Below are 22,583 nucleotides of genomic sequence, written 5' to 3' on the forward strand. Positions count from 1 at the left end.
TCTGCTGTTTTGTTTTGTTTTTTCTCATGGTTTCTCCCATTCATTTTAATTCTTCTATGCAACATGACTAAGGTGAAAATGTATTTAGTAAGAATGTATGTATAGAACCCACATAAGACTGCACACCATCCTGGGGAAGGAGAGGGGAGAGAAGGGGAGAAAATCTAAGATTTATGGAAGTGATTGTAGAAAACCAAAATCAAATTAATTAATTAATTAATTTTTAAAAAAATAAAGAAAAGCTCTGTTGTAAGACAATATTCCAAAGTAAAAATATTTTCACAGATCTCTCCATAAAGCAAGGGTAACACCATCAACCTCAAAAATATTAGCTATACATACTCAAAGAGATGAAATAATATCCCTTAAAAATTTTTTTCCACCAGTGTTAAAGAAAAAACACTAAACACAAATGTTATGTTCCTCTCTCATTTTGCAATGGTGTTTTCTGATTAGAAAGTACCATACTCAATCTAATTTAATTCCAGAAGACTCATGATGGAAAATGTTTTTACATCCAGAAAAAGAACTATGGAGTCTGAATGCAGATTGAAACATAATATTTTTTCTTATGATTGTATATGTATAGCCTATATCAGATTTCACAGGGGGAATTTGGAACCCAAAGTCTTACAAAAGTTAATGATGAAAACTAAAAATAAATTAATTAAAATTTTAAAAAAAGAAAGTACCATAAGTACATTGATATGAAAGTACTAGGAGAAGTCTAATACTATAGATAAGATTAAAATCAGTAATGAAGAAAAAGTAGAGACATTGTACTATGGTGGAATCTTTTAAAATATAATTTTAAAATACCATCTACCTGACTAAAATGGTCAGACTGGAAAAATGTTTAATGAGGTGAATAAAAATTTCTGTACTGGTCAAAAATGTCAATACTGTTATTAAGCAGAACAACCTAGGCTGTATTTACAGCGGCCTGAAAGGGCCCAGATTTTGTGACCTCTGATCCAGGATCCCAAAGTATCTCATGTGGTAGGTAGTTTAAGTCTAAAAGACATTCCACGGTGGAGTCAGGAACTGGAGCTTTAACAGGTAAGATACATCATGACAAACTGCAGAGGTAAGGAGAGATAAAGTACAGAGATCTACAGGGGGTATAGTGAAAGCAAATAAACAGTAATCATGAGATGAGCTGTTAAAATTCTGTAAAATTCAGTCAGATGACAAACACGAGCACCCTGGCAGAAAAACATTTGAAAACCACTGAACTGAATCAAATTATAAGTCACTGTTTAAGGACAGAGAGAACCTGGGAGAGAACGACTCTTCTGTCCTCTAATCCTTCTCTCTCCCCATCCTTTTCTGAGGTAAAAATGATACAATTATGGTTGTTGTCCTTCATATTCCAAAAAGACCAAAATGACATCACCATTGTAAAGTGAAATTACAGTGTGTCTGACTGTGGCTGATCAGACCAATATGAGATCAGAATCCTCTAGCACAGGTTGGGCATAGAAAGTCTGTTTGAATATTTGGGGTGAATATCCCAAATTTTTGCATCTTGCATTTACTTTGTGCCGTCGCAATTCTGCTTTGCTCAAAGACCACAGCACCCTTTCTGATGTGAGCATGCCATGCTGAATGGTCCTGTGCCAGTGTCTCCCATATTGCACAGTCAAATCCAAAGTTCTTGAAAGAGACCTTGAGAATGTCCTTGTATCATTTCTTCTGGCCACCATGTGATCACCTGCCCCATGCAAGTTCTCCATAAAATAGTATTTTTGGCAAGTGTACATTTTGCATTCGAACAATGTGGCCAGCCCATCAGAGTTGCCTCTCTGAAGCATAGTTTGAATGCTTGGCAGTTCAGCTCGAGCAAGGACTTCAGTGTCTGGTACCTTATCCTGCCAGGTGATCCTCAGAATCTTCCTAAGACAGTTCAAATGGAAGCGATTCAGTTTCCTAGCATGGCGCTGGTAGACTGTTCATGTTTCACAAGCATATAACAATTATATTCATTAACAAATAGTATGGATAGTATTCCATGATAAGCCACTAACTGATCCTTTCCCCTCTAATTTCTCCCTTTCCATCCATGTTCACAATAGGAGCATAAATGAATTGTCAGACCCAGATTACTAGCAGCAAGAACATCTAATAAGTTTTTCTCCTATTAGAAAATGTTATTGGCTTATTTATATAATTTGTTGAACTTCTGTTATGCACAGTCTTAACTAAAGGATGAAGTGTTTGCTATTATTATGCTTAGTTCCCACTGCTGCATCTTCCTTCTTACTCCTTTCCTGCTTTCCCTATTCCTAAGTATCTGTGGGCTTCTCATCGATCCTCTGCCATCACTGTTCTCATTTCCCATTTTTACTTTTTTAAATATATCAATATACTTTGTTTTGCCACATATACTTTCCAAACAAGATTCCACAAAACCTTCCCCCATTCCACCTCCCAATCCCAAAGTGCATTCCCCTAAATGGTTAAGTAAAACCATTCTTAGTTTATTTAAACAAGTGTTCTCCCTAATCCTTGATGATATTAAAATACAGATTGAATTATCTAAAAATAAGAAATAAACCCTATTATTTAATAATCAAAAGTTGCTGTATTTTTAAGGCTCATTTATATTTGCTGTTTTCCAAATGTTGGGGAAAAGTAGCAGAAATTGGAGGAGACCAATGTTTAATTTCCAGATCAGCTATTACTATTACTAGGCTGTGTGACTATGAGTAAATTACTTAATCTTACTGAGTCTCAATCTCTTAATCTGTAAAAACAGGGAAACAGTATTTGTACTACCTACCACAAAGGTATATTTTGAGGCAGGTGCTTTGTAAAGTGTTATAAAAATGTGAACTGTTATTGATATAATTGTAAAAATGCGTTACTGATAATGTAATAAGAGAGCAGCCCCAAACTAATTAGCAAAGTAAACTTGTTATTGAAGTTGTTATTATCAGTTGTTATTTAAAAGGAAAATGGATTGAGGAGAATTAAGAGAGTGTTAATTCTAGAATTTCTCCTCCTTTTAAAATTTCTTTCTTCCTTTTTTCTTTTTTTTGGGGGGTGGGAGCTGGGTCTCCCTATCTCACTCAGACTGGACAGGCAAAGGCCACTCAAGGACTATTCTCAAAACTGATTGGCAAAGAAACTTTAACCTGTTCCATTATTCCATCCTGGACCAATTTACCTCTCTTTAGACAGCCTGGTGGCTTTCTACTTCCTGGGGTTCACCATGCTAGTGATGGACTTTGTGAAGACATTTAACTGGCTTTAGGCCTACTGTTACTCAAGTATCCACCAGTATGTATCACCAAGCCCAGATACAAATTTCAAGCTACAGCATATTCTCCAGAGACTGCAAACTGTACCTAAGGGACAATTCTTAGAGGTCAGAAGGCAGCCTCTGTGACCACAGTTGCATTCTGCAAGAAGCCAGAAAAATTCCACCCACCATGGCCCAAATGCTGCTGTGGTTCTACCTAGCTCAGGAAGCTCTGAGCTAGTGGCTATGCTTTTGGTACTGGAAAGTTCTTTGTGGTGGCAGAAATCCTCACAGGCATGTAGCAGCAGAAATTCTACATAAATTAGGAGATCAGGAAGAAAATTACAGTGGCAACGTGGGAAAGAGAAACTACGAAAAAGAAACATGAAATCCTCCAAATTCTTTAATGTCTAGAAGTTAAAATTGTTTTCCATAGCGATGTGTCTCTGATTTTGTAATGAAAATCAGTACAAAAAGCAGGATTCAGTTTGCAAAGATTTACTTTCTCATGAAAAAAGGGAGTTCCTGAAATATTGTCCTGCAAAGTTCCCAAGTAACCTTTGGAAAAAGAAGCAAAACATTAACTTCTTAAAGATATAACTAAGCTCAATAAAATTTGAAATGTGCTACATCTAACAATGTTTTTAACCCATTAGCTGTATAGCTAATCCTCATAAGTGAGATATTAAAACTTTTACAACTTAATATTCCAAACAAGAAAATCTTAAATTACTCTCAGTTTTGTATATTAAACACAATGTAAGTATGACAAAATACTTGAATTTTTCAACAGTCACTTACAGAATTAAAAGTGAAATATGTTCCCAAATGTCATCACAGTAAGGCTGCCAGAATTGAAGATGTTGTCTCATTTCTGATCTGGTTCTATCACTTTCCAAAAAGGTAGGTTGACTTATCCCACCAATAAGAGAACTGACTAATGCTTACATGATGCCTACATTTCATTGTGATAAAAATTTGTTTTATTAAACTTCAATATTTCATGTGTATATGATCATAGAATTTAATGGATCATTCCCCATATACAGTTAAACTAGATTCTAAATCTGAATCATGATGCAGACATGAGGATGACAGAAATCCTTCCATTTTAGATTTTCCCTAACTTGTGCTATTCTATTGGGTCAATCTGATCTCAAGTCCAGAGTTAGAACACAAGAGTAACTGAAGCCCAAGAACGAAACACATGAAATACCAGCATAGAAAGCCATAGTGAAATCTGCAGGAATATCTTCTACAAGATTTATTTTTTTACATATTATTCTCCACTACATTTCAAAAGGTCACAATGACAAGGAGACCAGTTTCTACAAAGCTAAATCTTCCATCTCAAATTCCAAAAAAGTAAGACATGTCTGACAATAAGACTTAAACCCAGGCTTTGGGGCCCTGGAGTCACCTAGCTGTCTCTTCTTTCTGCATCTCATATCCCATACTTTGTGATAAATGTGAAAAATCTCAAAAGATGAAAAAAATACAGATTTTTAAAGTCTCATCCTAGATCAGATAAACATTTTGTAAGAGTTAATAAAATGGACACTAAAAATATGTGGGCATATAGACTTAAAATATATAATCTCTTGGGGACTTGAGAATGTTTTGAATGAAACTAGGTCGCTGTCACTAACTTTTTCAAGTACTAGTAAGTACAATAAACATCTTAAATAATTGCCTCTTTCTCTTATCAATAACAAAAAGAACACTTGACAAGTTAGCAACACTAACATTTCTTGCAATGAAAGTAACTAGATACTATAAAAAGAGCAGGGAACAATGCAGGCTGATGTCATGGCTTTAAAAAGAACAAGTCTTGTGAAGCAAAATACCTGAAAAGTCCAGATGGCTTATAGGGACTGTTTGGTTTTACTGTACTACATACACATACACATACACACACACACACACACACACGAATGTTTTCAATACACAAACTCCTTTAATTAAAGAAAAACATCACAAAGATGGTTTCTTGCAAGGGCAAACATTCAGAAGATGAAATGTGTTTTTTTAAAGACATCAAAGAACAATTCATTTTAAAAGTCATAGAATAGTTTAAAAAGAAATACAAACTCCTATTCTAAATTCATTATTAGGCATGTGACATAACAGCTAAATATCGCCTAACATGATGATCCATCACCTCCCCCAAAAGGACACATTTGAAAAAATGGATTTCATTTATACTGAATAACTCATTGAGATATTCTCATACATTAGTAATGTGCTTGGTTTTGTTCATCTTACAGACTAAACAACAGTGCTTTCAAAAGGCTGATGGAGAGCTATCATGAGATCTCCTAAATAGTGTTCATGTGACCATCTTGAGGCAAAAGCTTAACCAGCATCAAGATCCAACATTCAAAAAGCAGGTGAATAAACCTGCTCTCTGGTCTTAGATTCTGATACCATAGCATAAAGATAGATTAGAATTATTCAGCTACTACTGGAGAAGTATTTATTTTGGATATTTTAGCATACTTTAGTGTATGATATATTCAATAATATTCTATTCTGGAACCTCTTAAGCAGTAAATTCTATCATATTATTGAGTATTTTGCCTTTGTTCCCTAAAATATTTTTTAAATATGGCAACAATAGTATTTCCTTCTGAAACAGACTAGAAAATTTCCTTAAAGGGGCAAAACAAAACTATTATTTCCACTTAAATGTTTTAAAGACAAAAAAAATTTTATCTTTTCCACTTTATACTTAGAATATCATTAATCACAAAGGTTAAGACTCTAGAATTCTGTTAACATATGAAAGCCAGAAAGAAATTTTTTTAAAAAAAGGACAAAAAGTAAACCTAACCAAGGTAACCATCGAAAAATCAGTCTGAGAGTTCATATAGTCCAGTTTGTCCAAGCCAATCCCCTCGTTTCATGTTTCAGGTCCAACCTAAGTGAAATTCTAGTAAAAAGTGCGTCTGAATGTTTATGCTAAAAGAGATTTAAAAGCTTTTTTTCACTAGAAAAAAAAATCCAATCACAGAAGGACTAATGCAAAAGAATGAGGCAAGGGAGGCAAAAGAAAAGGTGGCAAAGGGCATTTATTATGGTAATCTGAGCCATTATAAGTTTTTATGCTGATCTACACAAAATATAGCTAACACAATTCCTCTGAAAGAAAATGTAACAATCATTTCTATGTGCTTCCTTTATTTTTAATAAGAACAGTCATGATTTTAGTTTGACAGCTATTTTTATGTTTATTTTCTTTTTATATAAGCTTAATTTCTGAATATATCCATCTCCTTCCCTCCCACCTACAGAGACTTCCCTTGTAACAAAGAATAAAACACTAAGCAAAAAACAAACAACTCAGTTCAGTAAAGCTAATCAAGACACATATCAACCAAGTTTGACAGTATATGCAATGTTCCATACTTTCAGTCCCCCACCTCTGCAAAGAGGTGCATTTTCTCATCTCCAGGTAAAAATGTATTGATTACAAAGCATTCCATTTCTTTTTTGCATTGTTCTTTCCATTTACATGGATCACTGTTATATTCACCGTGTCTTATAGAACAATAATATCCCTTTTATCCTCATGAACTACAACTTGTTTAGCCATTCCAAGATCAACTGGCATCAGTTGTTTCCTTTCCAGTTCTTAACTATACACAAAGAACCTTCCAGTACACACACACACACACACACACACACACACACACACACACACGCCCACCACTTTCCATCTATTTTGTACATCCCTACAGATGCACATGTTAATCCAGTTAGGCTCCTCAAGGCAGAGCAAGTTTCCCCTTTGTCTTGGACTTCCCCTCTGTCTGGAGTTAATAAATGCTTTTTGATTAACAGTTCTCCAAATTAAAGAACGCAATTCTGAAATGGAAAAGATCCTGGAAGCCAAAACATAGGAGGAAAGTTTCTAAAAGTTAATTGCTTTATTTCAAATAAATCTTTTTCTGGCCCACTATTTTATTTGTCTGTCAACTGGAAGATGTGATTTCAGGAGCTAACATTTATATTGCACTTCAAGATCTGCAGAGCAGTCTACACATCTGTTACTTCACTGATGCTCATAATAGCAACAACTTTGTTAGATGGTATTCTATCCCCATTGTACAGCTATGGAAACTTCAGCTAAGAGACTTACACAGGCTCACACATAGGCTAGGCAGACTCAGGTAGGATTTGAAATCAATCAATCAACCAACAAACATTAATTAAGTGCCTATTGTGTGCCAGGCACTGTGCTCAGGCCCTGGGATAGTCGCCACCCTCAAAGAAGTTACAATCTAATGGGAAAAACAATCCACACATAAGTACATCACAAATAAGCTGTACATAGGGTACGTAGGAAAGAATTAAGAATGAAGACATTTAGAGAATTTAGAGGGAAGAGGGGAAGGCTTTTGTAGAAGGTGGGGGTTTAGCTGAGACTTAACAGGAAGCCAGGGAGGTGAGCAGTGTGAGTACAGGAGGTAGGGGTTCCAAGCACGGGGGGTAGTCAGGGAAATGTCCGGGGCTGAGAGAGAGTCTGGTTTGTGGAACAAGCAGGAGGCCAACGTCACCAGATCAAAGAGAATGCGCCAAGGAGTAATGTGTAAGAAGACTGGAAAAGCAGGGGCTAGCTTGTGAAGGGCTTTGAATGCCTGCTACCTAAGTAGATTAAACCAAGCAGGTGGTGAAATGGAAAGAGCACTGAGCCTGAAGCCAGGAAGAACTGGGTTCAAATTTGACCTCAGATATTTACTTTCCTCAACTATAAAACGGGAGAAATAACAGCACCTGCTTCTCAGGGTTGTTGGGAGGATCAAATGAAATACCTGTAAAAGTGGTGCTCAGCATAGGGCTGGTACACAGGCGACATAAATGCTTCTTCCATCCCTACAGTAGATGTACTTTAAACTCTCTGCAATTGGGCTTCCGACCTCATCATTCAAATGAAATTGTTCTCTCCAAAGTTACTGTTGGTGGAAGCTTTAACAAGATTTATCAATTAAAAAAAGAAAATGAGTCCTCAGCATATAAATACAAACATATAATAAAATTTAAATCAAACATTTATACCCACACAACTGAGTTTTTCCTGATTATGAAATAAAAACAAAGACACTAAAAGTGTTAACTCATTTTCAGTTTGTTCAGCTGGGTATTCTAGTGTTCCTGCTTTATTTAGCAAGGAGATAACTCCACTTATAAAAGCTAAGCACACTTGTAACCGTAAAGAAAGGATCCTAGCTATCTGAATATACTGAGTATTACTCAACAATGGGATTAGTTAATCAAACTGTATTTATTAGGCACCTACTACGTGTCAAGAATTGTGCTAGGCACAGGAGGTACAATCACCTAATTTAAAAGTCCCTGCACTCAAAGAGGGCAATCTAGATGGCATCCCTCTCTAAGATGGAGGGGGCACTATGCTAGAGTCAGCAAAGAAAAATCAGAACTGTGGAGGGCAGCACAGCTATTCAGCATGCTTGAAGCCACTACCTACTTACTGTTGCTCTTCCCTCTGCCTGCCACTACAGAGTCCCTCTGGCAGGCAAAAGAGTTAGGCCTTACCACCAAGTCCTACACCCAATCCTCTGGCCACTTTCCTCTACCTTTACCAGAAATAGTAGTGTATAACTCCTAAGTCCCCTGGAAGGGCAAAAACAATTTTTCATACTCTTAATAAAAAATCATTTAATCCCCTTTATTTAATTTTCATTTCTGTGTGTTTTATAATATACATCAAAGGTATCAAACTTTAGTGGCCTGCAAAAAATCTAAGTCTAGATTAAATTTAATTGAAATTAAAATGTAAAGGAGAAATGTTTAACAAAAATACAATGCAAATTTGTTTTTCTAAGTCAATATGTGGCTATGGGATCTGTTTCGATATGAGTTTGATACCACTGATGTACATAATATAGCAATACAATAGTATATGTATGTATAATAATAAATATGCATACACTGGATTGTGTACTCAAAAACTTTTTATCAGTCAGTGTAATCAAACAACTTTAGAGATGATTGCTATAGTAGGAGACATGTTCACATACAAGTATAAGTAGCATAATGCAAGCCAGAGCCAAGGTAGAGAAGGAAGAGGAAGAAGTACAGCAAATTCTCCCCATTCCCCACCAAAAAACCTCTTCCAAATGGATCTAGAAAATGCACAGACCAAATACTGATGGGGAAATCCAAGAAATTAGTGAGTCATTTTTCCAGTTCAAGGCACCATAAAGAAGCAGACAGAGCTCAGTAGACACTGGAGAAGGATTGCAGCCAGGAGCACTATGCGTGCTATGGGAAGCACTCCCATGCCTAAGGATAGGCTTTGCACCAGGGCAAGAGGAGGTCCCAACCCCAGTCCAGGTCACTACAATGGGAACTGGTGCCAACTGGCAGCTTTGCCCCCTACTACCCAGTTTCAGGTCACACATAGATTCAAGGTATCCTAAGGAGGGGACCCATGCCTAGAAGTGGCTTTCCAGAGTAAGAAATGGCCTCAAGCCCTATGCAGAGTATCAAGAGATGAACAAGTTCAAAAACAAGCAGCAGCAGTGTAGCTCAAACCCCAGAAGCAGAGATGGGTCTCAGTTCCAGCTTCTACCCTCATCTGAAACTGATAGAGAAATAACTCTAAATATTTAAAGCTACTTTTAAGGAGCCAAAAAATGGGAAACTGAGGTGGGGTTACCCTAAATTGGGAATGGATGAACAAACTGTAGTATACAGATATGACAGAATACTCTTCTGCTTTAAGAAATAATGAAGGAGATGGTTTCAAAATAACCTGGGAAAACTTGTATGAACTGACAGAAAAGTTTACAGAACCAGGAGAACAACTGATAGAATAACAACATGACTAACCACAATTCCAAAGGATTAAAGATGAAACATGCTACCCATCTCCTAGAGAGGTGAAGGAATCAAGAGAGCAGAATGAGTCATCTTTTTTTTTTAACAGGACCAATGTAGAAATGAGTTTTGCTTAACTATACCTGTTTCTAACAGGGCTTTGTTTATGCTTTGTTCTCAATGGGGGAGGGGGAATTTTGGCTTGTTTAGTTAAATAAATAAATGCTATATTCTGCAAGAAAAAAATAAGCATATCCAAAGTATATATATAAAATAAATACAAGAATACAAGGTGAGAAGCAGCATGAGGTAATGGATACAGAACTGGTACCAGTCAGAAAGATCTGGACTCTAGTACTGCCTCTGAAACATTAATGGATCAGTGATCCAGGAAAAGCACCTCTCAGTACCTCAGGCAACTGTCTAAAACTACAAAGTACAGAGAAGGTGCTGATCTGCATTGCCTAGCAAGAGATCTCATTTATCAGAATGAGTTATTCATGTGAGCTATAAAAATAATAAGCATAATGATAACAGGTAATGCAGTTAAGGAGACTTCTGTATGCACACTCAACACACCTACACATATATCAATGATAAACACTTATTAAGCACTTCTCAAGCGCCAGGCACATGTCCTGGGTAGTTTACAATCTAATGGGAGGAAGGGGAACAAACACATTTACAAACAAGATCTGCACAGGATACGTAGAAAATAACTAACAGAGGGAAGGTACTAGAATGAAGAGAGGTTGGGAAAGGCTGCCTGTAGAAGGTGGGATTTTGGTTGGGATATAAGCAAGCATTCCAGGAATGAAGGACAAGAGACCATGCCCAAAGCCAAGAGATGGAATGTCTTGTTAGCAGAATAGCAAGGGGGCCACTGTGACTGGATCAAAGAGCATATGTTGGGGAGTAAGGTGTAAGATCAGAAAGGTAGGAGAGGGCTAGATCATGAAGGGCTTTGAACACCAAACAAAGGATTTTGTATTTGAGCCTAGGGGTAGATAGGCAGCCAGCAGAGTTTATTGAGTAGGGAGATGACACTTGAACTTCACTTTCACAAAATCACTTTGGTAGCTAAATGAAGGATGGATTAAAATGGGTGGAGACTAAAAGCAGGTAGAATCACCAGCAGGCTATTGTAAAGAGGTACTGAGAGGTTGATATTGCCTTCAATAGAACTAGGGAAGGTAGGAGGCAGGGAGAAGGGTTAGGGACGGAGGTAGGGAACCTGCAGCCTCAAGGTCATGTGTGGTCCTCTAGGTCCTCAAGTGTGGTCCTTTGACTGACTCCAAATTTCACAGAATAAATCCCCTTAATAAAAGAATTTGTTCTGTAAAACCAGAACTCAGTCAAAAGGTTGTACCCAAGAACCTAGCAGGCCATGTGGCCTCGAGGCTGGAAGTTCCCCACGCCTGCTTTAGGAAGAAAGATGAGTTCTGATATGGATATGTTGAGTTGAAGCTGTCTACTAGACATCCAGTTCCGGATGTCTATAAGACAGTTGAAGATATGAAACTGGAGGTCAGCAGAGACCAGAGCAGGAAAGGTGGATCTGAGAATCATCAGCATAGAGATGGTAATTAAATCCATGGCAGCTAATGAGATCACCAAGTAGTATACTTGGGGAAGAGAAGAGGGCCCAGGATAAAAAACCCTGTGGGACACATTCAGTTAGAGGGTGTGTTCTGCATAAGGACCCAACAAAGGAGACTGAGAATCAGTTGGATAGGTAGGATAAGAACTAGGAGAGAATGCTGTCCCAAAAACCTACAAAGAAGAGACTATTAAGGAGGAGAAGGTGATCAAATGTTAAGGGCTGCAGAGAGGTTGAGGAAAATGAAGACTGAGAAAAGCCCATTGGATCTGGCAACTAAAAGATCACCGGTAACTTTGGAGAGAGCAGTTTTTGTGGAAATAAGGTCAGAATGAGAGAGAGGGGAGAAAGTGGAGGCACCTGTTGCTCTTTTAAGGAATTTAGCCACGAAGGGCAGTGGAGATAAAAGAAGATAATGGAGATAGAAGGACCAACTTGAGACTTTTTTCAGAATTAGGGAGACACAGGCATCCTTATAGGCAATAAATAAATTGAAAATAAGTGAAAGAGGGAGGATGACAGAGGGGACATTCTGTTGAAGGAAACCGAAAGAAATGGAATCACCTGAGCAGGTAGAGGGGTTACACTGGTAAGGAGTAAGCCACCTCATCATGTGAGTCAGGCAGCAGAACATGGCAGAAAGCATGTGAGTGATATAAGATGAGGAAGAAGGAGCTAAAGACAAATGGCCTCAATTTTCTCTGTAAAAGATGTGTATGCATATGTATAGTACATACCCATGTATGTGAATGAATAATAAAAACTCTCATTTATAGAGCACTTTAAGATTTACTATGTGCCATTTTCACAATAATCTTTGAGGGATGGTTAGGTAAAGATTATTATTCTCATTTTACAGATAAGGACACTAAAACTCAGAGAGGTGAAGGGATTTGTCCAAGTTAACACAGTAAAATGTCAGAGGCAAAATTCAAATCCATGTCTTTACAGGATAACAGATTTAGAGTAAGAAAGTGCCTGTGCATTCACTCATCTAAGCAATGTCCTCATTTTACAGACAAGGCCCAGAGATGTTAAATGATTTGCCCAGTGTCTCACACAACAGAACCAAAATTTGAAATCAAGTCCACTGACTCCATATGTGGCACTCTTTTTCATATGCCACAATAATTTCTAAACTGACATCAATCTAGCAATCATTAGACCCTGACCGTGCAACCGGTTTCAAATTCTCCTAAGTATAGTACGATCTAACCTACAGTTTTTCAGCTTCTCCAGAACAGAATGGGAAACTGCTAAAATCTAGAGAGACTATAACATTCTCCTAGTAAACCACTCTATTCTGCCAAAAAAGGAAAGGAGGCATGACCTGTTCAAGTTCAAATACAGCATGTTTTTCAAAATAGCAAGAAAATAACCTTAGATTTTTATACATATAACAGCTTGATCTAAACAATTCTTAAGGATGAATTATAAATGCAACTGAAAACAAAGAAAAACCAACATTTCATGAAAAACTGGATTATAATGCTTGTATTCCCATTTACATGACCTTAAACAGCTAAGATTCCCTAACTCTTCTCAGGATCTACAGTAGTAATAGGACAACATATTACCAGTCAGAAATAAGATATGCTAGAGGAAAGCCTCCAACTAAATGGAGAATCACTTTCTAAACTACAAAAGTTTAGACGAGCTAAATATTCTGATAGGATGGAAAAGGGAAATATATAAAGTTTAACAGCAACTTCAAATCAATTTATTCACATTATTTCAAGACAATTTCTTTAATTTGAATTCCTTAGTGGAAAAACAGCTCAAGAACAAGCAATCATTTTTTCCAAATGGGAGGTAGATGTGCAATCCACTTCTATTGTTTTTAGCCATCTTTTTATTCCACAGTAACTCATCTATAGAATTAAATAATCATCTTTTTTGCAAAGGTTGGGAGGAGGGGGCATCTACCGAGAATGAAACCCTGCATAAAACATCAGCCTTTTCTATGCATTGGTTAGTTTTGTTGAATTTTTTTTTTTTGCTCCTTTTTCTTTTCTTATAAGGGATAGATGGGAGGGAAAGGCTATGTTGGTAAATGTGGACAATGTAAAAAGAAAAGATAACAATAAGAATTAATTAAAAAAAAATAAAAGAGCTGACTTGAGAAACAGAAATGGGGTAAGTCCTGAAATCAGGATGTCTATTAGGACTAGAATCTGGGTCCAGGCTGCCTGCCCAAGTAAAGTGGGAGGGGCCCCTAGATCCAGGTTATGAGCGTAAGGTAAACCCCCAAATTATGTGCTTGGGTACATACTTAGAAATTAATAAATTCCTGGCATCCAAAGGTGATGGTTGAGGAAGACAGGAAGTCTTTAGTCCATAGCAAGGGTGATGGCTAAAGTATCAGGGGTTGCAGAAGCAGAACCTCCATACTAGTTGCAGAAGTGACAGTAGCAGAGGTGAAGGTAGGACAGCAGCGGTGGCAGGAAGGGCAGTAAGAGGTGGAGGTCCCCCAAGTTTCAATGCCCTCCTGATTCAGGTGTTGACAAGCTACTTGGGTCAGTTACAACAATGATCCAGACACCTCCAGCTACTGCTCAGTCACTATTGGCAACTGCTACCCCTAGCAGAAATGGCAGGTATACCTAGTGAAGGGGTTGGCATGGATGTATTTGAAATATATTTTACAACTGGCTATCCCAGAGAGAATATGTGACCTGGCTGGTTCATCCCACAAGACCCACCCCAATGGATAATCTCATGCTAGTATTAAGAACTCTTAACATCAGCACTCCTTTGCAAGTTTGAGGTTATCACAGTGCCTATCAAAGAATGAATGAATACCTTTTGACTTCAGGTTTGTAAGTATAAAGACTTCAGAAAACCCAGTAAAGCAAGGTAAGGGTCAAGAGTCCTACTAAATAAATACAGGAATGCTTAGCATTTAAATTTTTTTCAGGATTTTAAGCTTTATGTTTTGTTGGAACAGAAAAAGGTCATATATGAAAGCACAGATCTCTATTATGTACAGCTTGTCTTTTTAAAAATATATATATTTATACATACATACATATATAAGAAATTGAACACACTGTTAGTTCCAAAGCTGTCCTGCTTGTCTGTTATCTCCTTCTGGACCTCTATCTTTTCTCTTGTGTGCATTTAGTTAAATGCTTCATTGTGGATCTTAACTTTCTTTTCTTTCAGGGTGAGGTGCTGGAAGGAGGGAAAATGAGGCAGAATCTCTAGCCCCTTCCCTCTCCCCAAGCATATAATAAACACTATTTACTTTATATTTACTTGCTTCTTTAGCTTTTAGAAGATCTCTCTACAAAACCTTGGGCTTGAATGAATGGCACACCACTTCTCCAAGTTTGCTGATCTCTGTTCTAGTTTAACAAAATGAGAATTAACCAGTCACAGATAAGCCAAGTCAGTTACTTAGACAAAACATCTGGTAAACAGCTGCTGAAGGTGTAACAGGAAGTACTGCTATTAGTAACTTAAATGATGACAACCTTCCCTATAAGTCAGAATATAACTAATAATTCACTATCATAATGAATATAGTCAATCAATAAACATTTGCTTATTATGTGCCAAGCACAAAAGAAAGGCAAAAACAATGTCCCTTCCCTTAAGAAGCTCACACTCTGATGGGAGAAAACCCACAACATAACAAGTCATATACAGGGCAAATGGAAGGTAATCTCAGCACAGAGGGAATGGGGGATGACAAGGAAAGTTCTGCAGAAAATGAAACATGAGTTAAATCTTAAATGAGACTAGGAAGCAGAGCTTAAGGAGAGAGAACATCCCAAGCTTGACAGATATCCAGTGCAAACTCAAAACAAAACAAAAAAGCCTGGAAAATGGAATGCTCCACACTAAGAACAGCAAGAAAGTCAGAGATGCTGAATAGTTAAAGTACATCAAGGAGGAGTAAACAGTGAGAAGCCTGGAAAGAAAAGAAGAGGCCAAGTTGTAAAATGCTAAACACAGCAGTGGAGACTTTGAACCTGCAGGTTATAATGAGTCACTGTGGTGACATGGTCAGATCTGTGCATTACAAAAATCATTATGGCAGCTGAATGGAGAATGAACTGAAGTAGCAAAGAAACTTAAGGCAGGGAGACCAACCAGAAGTGACATAAAGTAACAGCCCAAGAGAGAGGTGATAAGAAACTACACCAGGTTGATAGCAGTTTGAGTATAAAGATTTGTATGAGAGGTTGCAAAGGTAAAAACAGTAAGGCTTGGCAATAGATAGGCAATGTGAAATGAATGTGAAAGAGGAGTCAAGGATGACACCGAAGTTTCATGCCTAATATTACATAAACAGGGTCTGGAGCCTCCTAAATAAAAGTCTAATAGCATTTTTGTTGAAAGGTTATACAGATTTGAAAGTTTAAAGTCCAATTCCTTCAAGTTACACATAAGGTAAACTGAATTCTAGAGAGAGGAAGATATGAAGTGACTTGCCCAATCTTACAACTAGTGAATGAACCGCAGAAGCAAGATTTAAGCTTAGGTCATCTATCTCCAAATTCAATGCTCTGTGGTATTCAATTTAAAAGATAACATGTTAGTGGTCTAAAATACCAAAATCTCCATTAGATAATATGTTCGCTTCCTCCCTTCAACTGTTATCTTAATTAAATGAAATGTACATGGAACAACTGAATTATCACTTATTTAGGACTCTATTAGTTAACAAAAAAGTTATCCAGAAAAATATAATGAAAAATTATAATTACATGCTCAAGTACTATTGGTTAACAAATCTAGATCTATAGGGAGGTTTTTTAAAAAGCAGGAAAATAAATGAAATATTAATGTAATTCTTGGCTTCACCAAATTTCACTTTATACTGAAAAAGTACCCAAAATTCCTATGACAATTTCATGCTACATATTATAAACCTACTCTTTCGTTAGAATCAAATCAAGAGAAAAAGTCTATAAAAGATGCCCTTTTTTAAGGGACCTTTGTCAAAACCCTCACTTATCCATGTCTTCTGAACAAAGGTCCAAAGAAAAAGTTTAGGTAAAATATGTCATAATAATAAGGAGCTATGACAAAGTTAAAAATACAAAGCAAATCCTCTACAAATGCCCTACTATGATGCCTCATTGTAAGGTAAAGTTCTCAAGGGTTTTGCCATCAGAGCAACATGCTCCTACACCAAGCTGAAAATAAGTGTTCAGGCCCAGACCTAACCATAAGCCATATGGCAATTATCCAAGCAGCTAGATAAATTCTGAGAGGCTCAGGATCACAAGGTTAGCTACCAGGTGATGAATTCTTTTGGTCACTCAAAAAGACAGCATATTGGGACCCAGTGAGGCCTTGATTAGGATATATAAATGCTAATTTATATGTGATTTTATATACCTATGTGTACGTATGTATGTATCTATTATATGGGTATATAGATATAGGTTCATCTATATCTATCTATCTATCTAGTCTCTCCAGACTTGTGATTTTATCAGGCTAGCCTTCAATCCAATATAGCACACTAAAAGTTAACACCATGTGGGTGTGACATAAAATAAAGGGGGCAGAAAACATCAGGGAAGACTTGGGATGAGAAAAAAGCCAGTTTTTAAATCACCAAATGGAAATTAATTTTCAAATGCAGTGATTATTTACAGAATATATTACTTAAAATACAGATTTTGAAGCCTCATGCAAGTGATAAGAAAAACACAATGTTTACCACATATACCATCTGTTTGTCATCACCAGTGTTTACTATCTGAACCACTCATTTGGATACCGTTGGTAAAGGTGGCAGCTCTGTAGATAAGTTTTCTTTTATCTGCATCTCTGGTTTATAATTTGCAAAGAATCTTTGCTTAAGTAATCTCTACTGTCTTTGTTCATGTCTATGTTTGCTGCAGAATCACATAACTTAGGATTGAAAAAGACCTTATAGACCAAGTCCAATTCATGCCCAAAAGGAATTCCCATGACAACATATGAGACAAGTAGTTTTATCCAGACTTTGTTTGAAGACCCTTCAATGAGGGGAAATTCATTACAATGATGCCAGGATAAAAGTGCCTGTTCCCTACCCAGGCAGCCCATTCCACTAAGGTACAGCTCTAGTTACCAGAAAGTTTCTCCTGACATCACACCTACATTCGCTTCTTTGCAACTACTACTGGAGTCAAATGGAAGCAAGTCTAATGCTGCTATGACCTGACAGCCCTTTAAATGCTGAAAGATGGCTATCATTCCTCCTCATACACACACTCCAGGTCTTCTCAAGGCTAAATATCCCCAGGTCCATCAACCAATGCTTCAATGACATGGACTCATCCTGAGTGCCCTCTTCTGGATTTCCTCTTTAATATGTGACATCCAGAATTGAACACAATATTCCAAATATAGTCTGAGCAGAGCACCACATTAAGAAACTACTGTCACATTTAAATTTTTAATGATTCAGAAAACAAAAATTTTTTTTTAAAATTAACTCTCTCAATTTATAGCTTTCTATTTAAAAAAACTTTCATCAATTCATTTGAAATACTAGAAGAGCAAAGAACAAATTGTTTCAAATTCTGCTTTCCAGTACACTTGGCTTATTTCTCCCACATTCATACTCATCCACAGCAGAGAAACTTATTCTAGTCAGTATACAAACAATTTTGTCACTGCTTTAGATCAAGCGCTGATTCCTTATAATTATATGCTCAAGTACTATTGGTTAACAAATCTAGATCTATAGGGAGTTTTTTTAAAAAGCAGGAAAATAAATGAAATATTAATGTAATTCTTGGCTTCACCAAATTTCACTTTATACTGTAAGATTGGGCAAGTCACTTCATATCTTCCTCTCTCTAGAATTCAGTTTACCTTATGTGTAACTTGAAGGAATTGGACTTTAAACTTTCAAATCTGTATAACCTTTCAACAAAAATGCTATTAGACTTTTATTTAGGAGGCTCCAGATCCTGTTTATGTAATATTAGGCATGAAACTTCGGTGTCATCCTTGACTCCTCTTTCACATTCATTTCACATTGCCTATCTATTGCCAAGCCTTACTGTTTTTACCTTTGCAACCTCTCATACAAATCTTTATACTCAAACTGCTATCAACCTGGTGTAGTTTCTCATCACCTCTCTCTTGGGCTGTTACTTTATGTCACTTCTGGTTGGTCTCCCTGCCTTAAGTTTCTTTGCTACTTCAGTTCATTCTCCATTTCAAAAAATTTTCAGGTAATCTCTTACCACTACACTCAATCAGACAGAATGGAAATCTTTAAAAGAATAAAGCCATAAAATAAGAAAAATATAAATAAAATATATTACAAATAAATATACAAATAATTCATTTATAAATAAATAAAATAAATAAAAAGAATAATATAAATTTAGATCCTACCTCTCTTCCAGAGCCCTAAAGTTCCACAAAGAGGCCCCTCAATGACTTCCTCATGCATATCCTCCTTATTGTTATTATTATTATTACTATTATAAACAACAGTGGAAATGTTCATTTTTCACCCACACTTAAGAATATTTACTCGCTAAGACTGGTGATATGAAGCAACACTAAAGTACTACAACTACAAGGAAGCATATTTTCAGGTAGTACAACGTGCCCCAACCCTTTCCTAAACAAATGATTCAAAAAATTCCTGTTTGCCCTGAGAAAAGTTTTCTCTGAGAAAGAATTAAAAGATTAAACTCTGAACCCTGAAGCTGGGATTCTGTAAACAGCTTATTTACAAGTCTTTGGGACCAATCATTACAAAAGAGAATTAGCCCCACTAAAATTTAAAAATAAGAGCAAAAGGCAGAAAATACATTCAAACACCAAGTCAAATTATTATTGTAATAAAGATGATATTTCTAAAACCTTGCTAGGTAAGAGTTGGGAGAAGAAAGGTTCTAACAACCTGACTCATTCATGAAACATTACTGGGTCCTACTGATCAAAGAGAGGCAGGCAATTGAGAGCCAAGGTATCTGAACTGGAACAATATCTGCCATTTACTGAATCTATGGCAAGTGACATGGCCTTTCTGAGCTTCCATTTCTTTATCTGTAATGTGGAGATGATCAAGAAAACTAATTGTGAATCTTATGCTATACATAAAATGTGAACTATTATTATTGATGTTTATATGCGCTAACAAACTTAAATGACCATCACTGACATTTATACATAGCATTTTACTTTTTCTGTAATAATCAGCAAGGCATGTTATTCACTTGCGGCTCCCTTTAAGGAAGGTACCACAGGTATTATGATAACCTTCTTTACTGCCTTAGAGTGGTTAAGTGACTTGCCAAAGAAAATAAGGTAGCAGGAATCAGAAAGTGGATTGGAAACCAGGTCTCCCTGACTCCAAGTTCATCAATCTTTCCACTTAACCACAACGAGTATCAGAAATAATAAAACAAAGTACTTTCCTCAGGAGCACAAACGTTATCTCTACAGTACAAGTAAGAAAACTGAGACTCAGATAGGCAAAGTGACAAGTCTGTGTGGTGAGGCCAGAAGCCAGGCCCAGGATTTGTGACTTCTAGTAAAGGTACTAAAGATACTGCATACTTTCAATGGGAATAAAAGTGACATGCTGAAGTTGACTTGAGGCATTCTTAGTGGCACAGTAGCCCCTTAACCTGAATCCTGCAAATACTGATACAGCATCCCCTTAGAAACATATAGAATATACCCCTCCACAATGGCCAAGAAAACAAACTGGTTTCAGGATCCAATCCAATAAGTGTCCACTATGTGCTCACCCCTGTGAGTAGGTGGTACAGATACAAAGACAACACAGAGAAACAATGCTTCCTTCAAAGCATTCACATTCTGGAATAGAGGGGAAAAGCAGGGTTGAGGGGACAGAACATATAAACAGAGGCACATGCATGATTATTAATTTAAAAATGAGAACATTAACAACTGGCAAGGATTTCCTATCGGTTGTGTGGCCCATGAACTGAATGCTGAAGGAGACCAGGGATTTTCAGAAGTGACAGTAAGACGGGAGTTCATTCTTGGCAGAGCCTGTAAAAAGGAACAGAAGTGAGAGGTGGCAGGCTAAATTCTGGGGAAGAAAGTTAATAATAAACTGGTGTGGAATCAGAGTATGTGAAGGAATATAACATGAAATTTATATGCAAAGGTAAACTGGGGTTAGATTATGATGAACTTTAAATGCAAAACTGAGAAGTCTGCATTTTATCCTAGAGACAATAAAGTGTCACAACAGTTTCTTGGGAAGGGAATGCTGTATAGTGTGGAGAATGGATTGAAAACAAGAAAGGATGGGATCCTGGAGTCCTAAGTAGAAGACTATAGTAATAGTACAGAAGAGAAGTGATAAGGGCCCTGGATTAGATTCATTATGGAGGTAAAATCAACAAAATTTTGTTTAAGGCCTGGAAATTAGTTCAGTAGATACTGTGCACTGCTTTGAGACCATTCAGAACCACGTATGTGGTCAAAGATTTTCATAGCAAGGGCATTATGCATTTGTTTTTCAAATTATAATGTGTAAGGCTGATTACTAATTGTTGACAGACTCTCTTACTGAACACTGAAGTAAAAATAAGTTTTCAGTAAGGAATGAGCCAACAATAAAATTTTGTTCTGGTCCCTACATCTATTTCCTAGACTAGAATTTGAGAACCTGTGGTGAGCAAAAAAAAATTTTTCGTATAGGTTTCTTGAGATAAGTGGGACATAGCTGAGTTCACTTAGGGAAGCAGGCAGACTCCCACCTGTCCCTCTTCTTTCTCCCTTTTTTGTTGTGGATGGAACACTAGGCCTGGAGTTTGGAAGAGCTGAGTTCAAATTCAGCTTTCTGACCCTGGGCAAGTCACTTAACCTTTCACTGCCTTAATCCACTGAAGGAAATGGCAAAGCATTCCAGTATCTTTGTCAAGAAAATTCCATGGACAGTATGGTCCACAAGGTCACAAAGAGTCAGACATGAATAAACAACAAACAATGTGAGAAACTTGAGGCTAAAGGGTACACTTGCACAGGATGTCTGTCCTCAGCAATGCTTCTACAAACAGACAGCCTCCAGAAAGTTGCCACTTTCCTTTCAAGGACTGGCCGGGGACCCAGATGCCCAGTGTGGACTCGGAAATCTTCCTCCTTACTGATTTCACCGCATCCCCAAGACCTGCCCCCCCCATCACACACTAAGACCTCGCATGTCAGTTTGTAAAGGATGCTTATCCCTTCTCTTGACAACGATAACTAAGCCTTTTGACATTTGCAACTTTCTTTCCTTGTTTGATTTCACTATACTTGCTTTTCCTCACCCTTCCCCCGCCATACCATGCACTCATGACTGGTGATAGTCTTTATTTTAAAAATCAAAGTGAACTGAAATTAATCTGATTTTGATATATTCATGACACTCCCTGAAATGAATGCAACAAAAACAAAACTGGAACTAAATACTCTAGGTAAGTACAACAAGTTTAATCTAATTTGGCCTGGTGCAAATCATAGGGGAACAAGGATGCATTTATTATACATCTGAAGATAGGAAATGGGTCATAAAACAAATTTCATCTCAAAGAATCTTATACATTATTTTCAAAAATTCAAAAGTTATTGAAATTCAGTTATTCATGGTTGAAGAGTCATAGAATTGAGTACAAAGCACAGAAGAGCAGCTGAGAGCTACAATGCTTTAAGGTTTACATTTTCACAATACCCTACAAAGCAAGCAATACAAGTATTATCATCCCCATTTTACAGATGAGAAAGGTGAGGCTCAGAAAGGTTTAGACTTGCCCAGGTCAACACAGTTGTTAAGTGTTCACTGGAAGATTCAATTGGGACAAAGAGTCAGAGGCCACTGCCACTACAGCTGGACCCCTTGCCAGGCCAGTCAGTCCCTCTGGGCCTCAGTTCCCTCCTCTGTAAAACGAAAGGGTTGGCTTAAAT

The 22,583-nt window shown here is 37.1% G+C and overlaps 1 protein-coding gene across 4 annotated transcripts in view; it reads right to left on the reverse strand.

Moving 5' to 3' along the window:
* The window catches only part of SPAG9 (sperm associated antigen 9), a 155,815-nt gene that overhangs the window by 131,809 nt on the left and 1,423 nt on the right, over positions 1 to 22,583 (reverse strand). The gene's annotated exons all lie outside the window — the stretch shown is intronic.

The sequence above is a fragment of the Notamacropus eugenii genome, chromosome 2, assembly GCF_028372415.1.
Source record: "Notamacropus eugenii isolate mMacEug1 chromosome 2, mMacEug1.pri_v2, whole genome shotgun sequence".
Taxonomy (NCBI): domain Eukaryota; kingdom Metazoa; phylum Chordata; class Mammalia; order Diprotodontia; family Macropodidae; genus Notamacropus; species Notamacropus eugenii.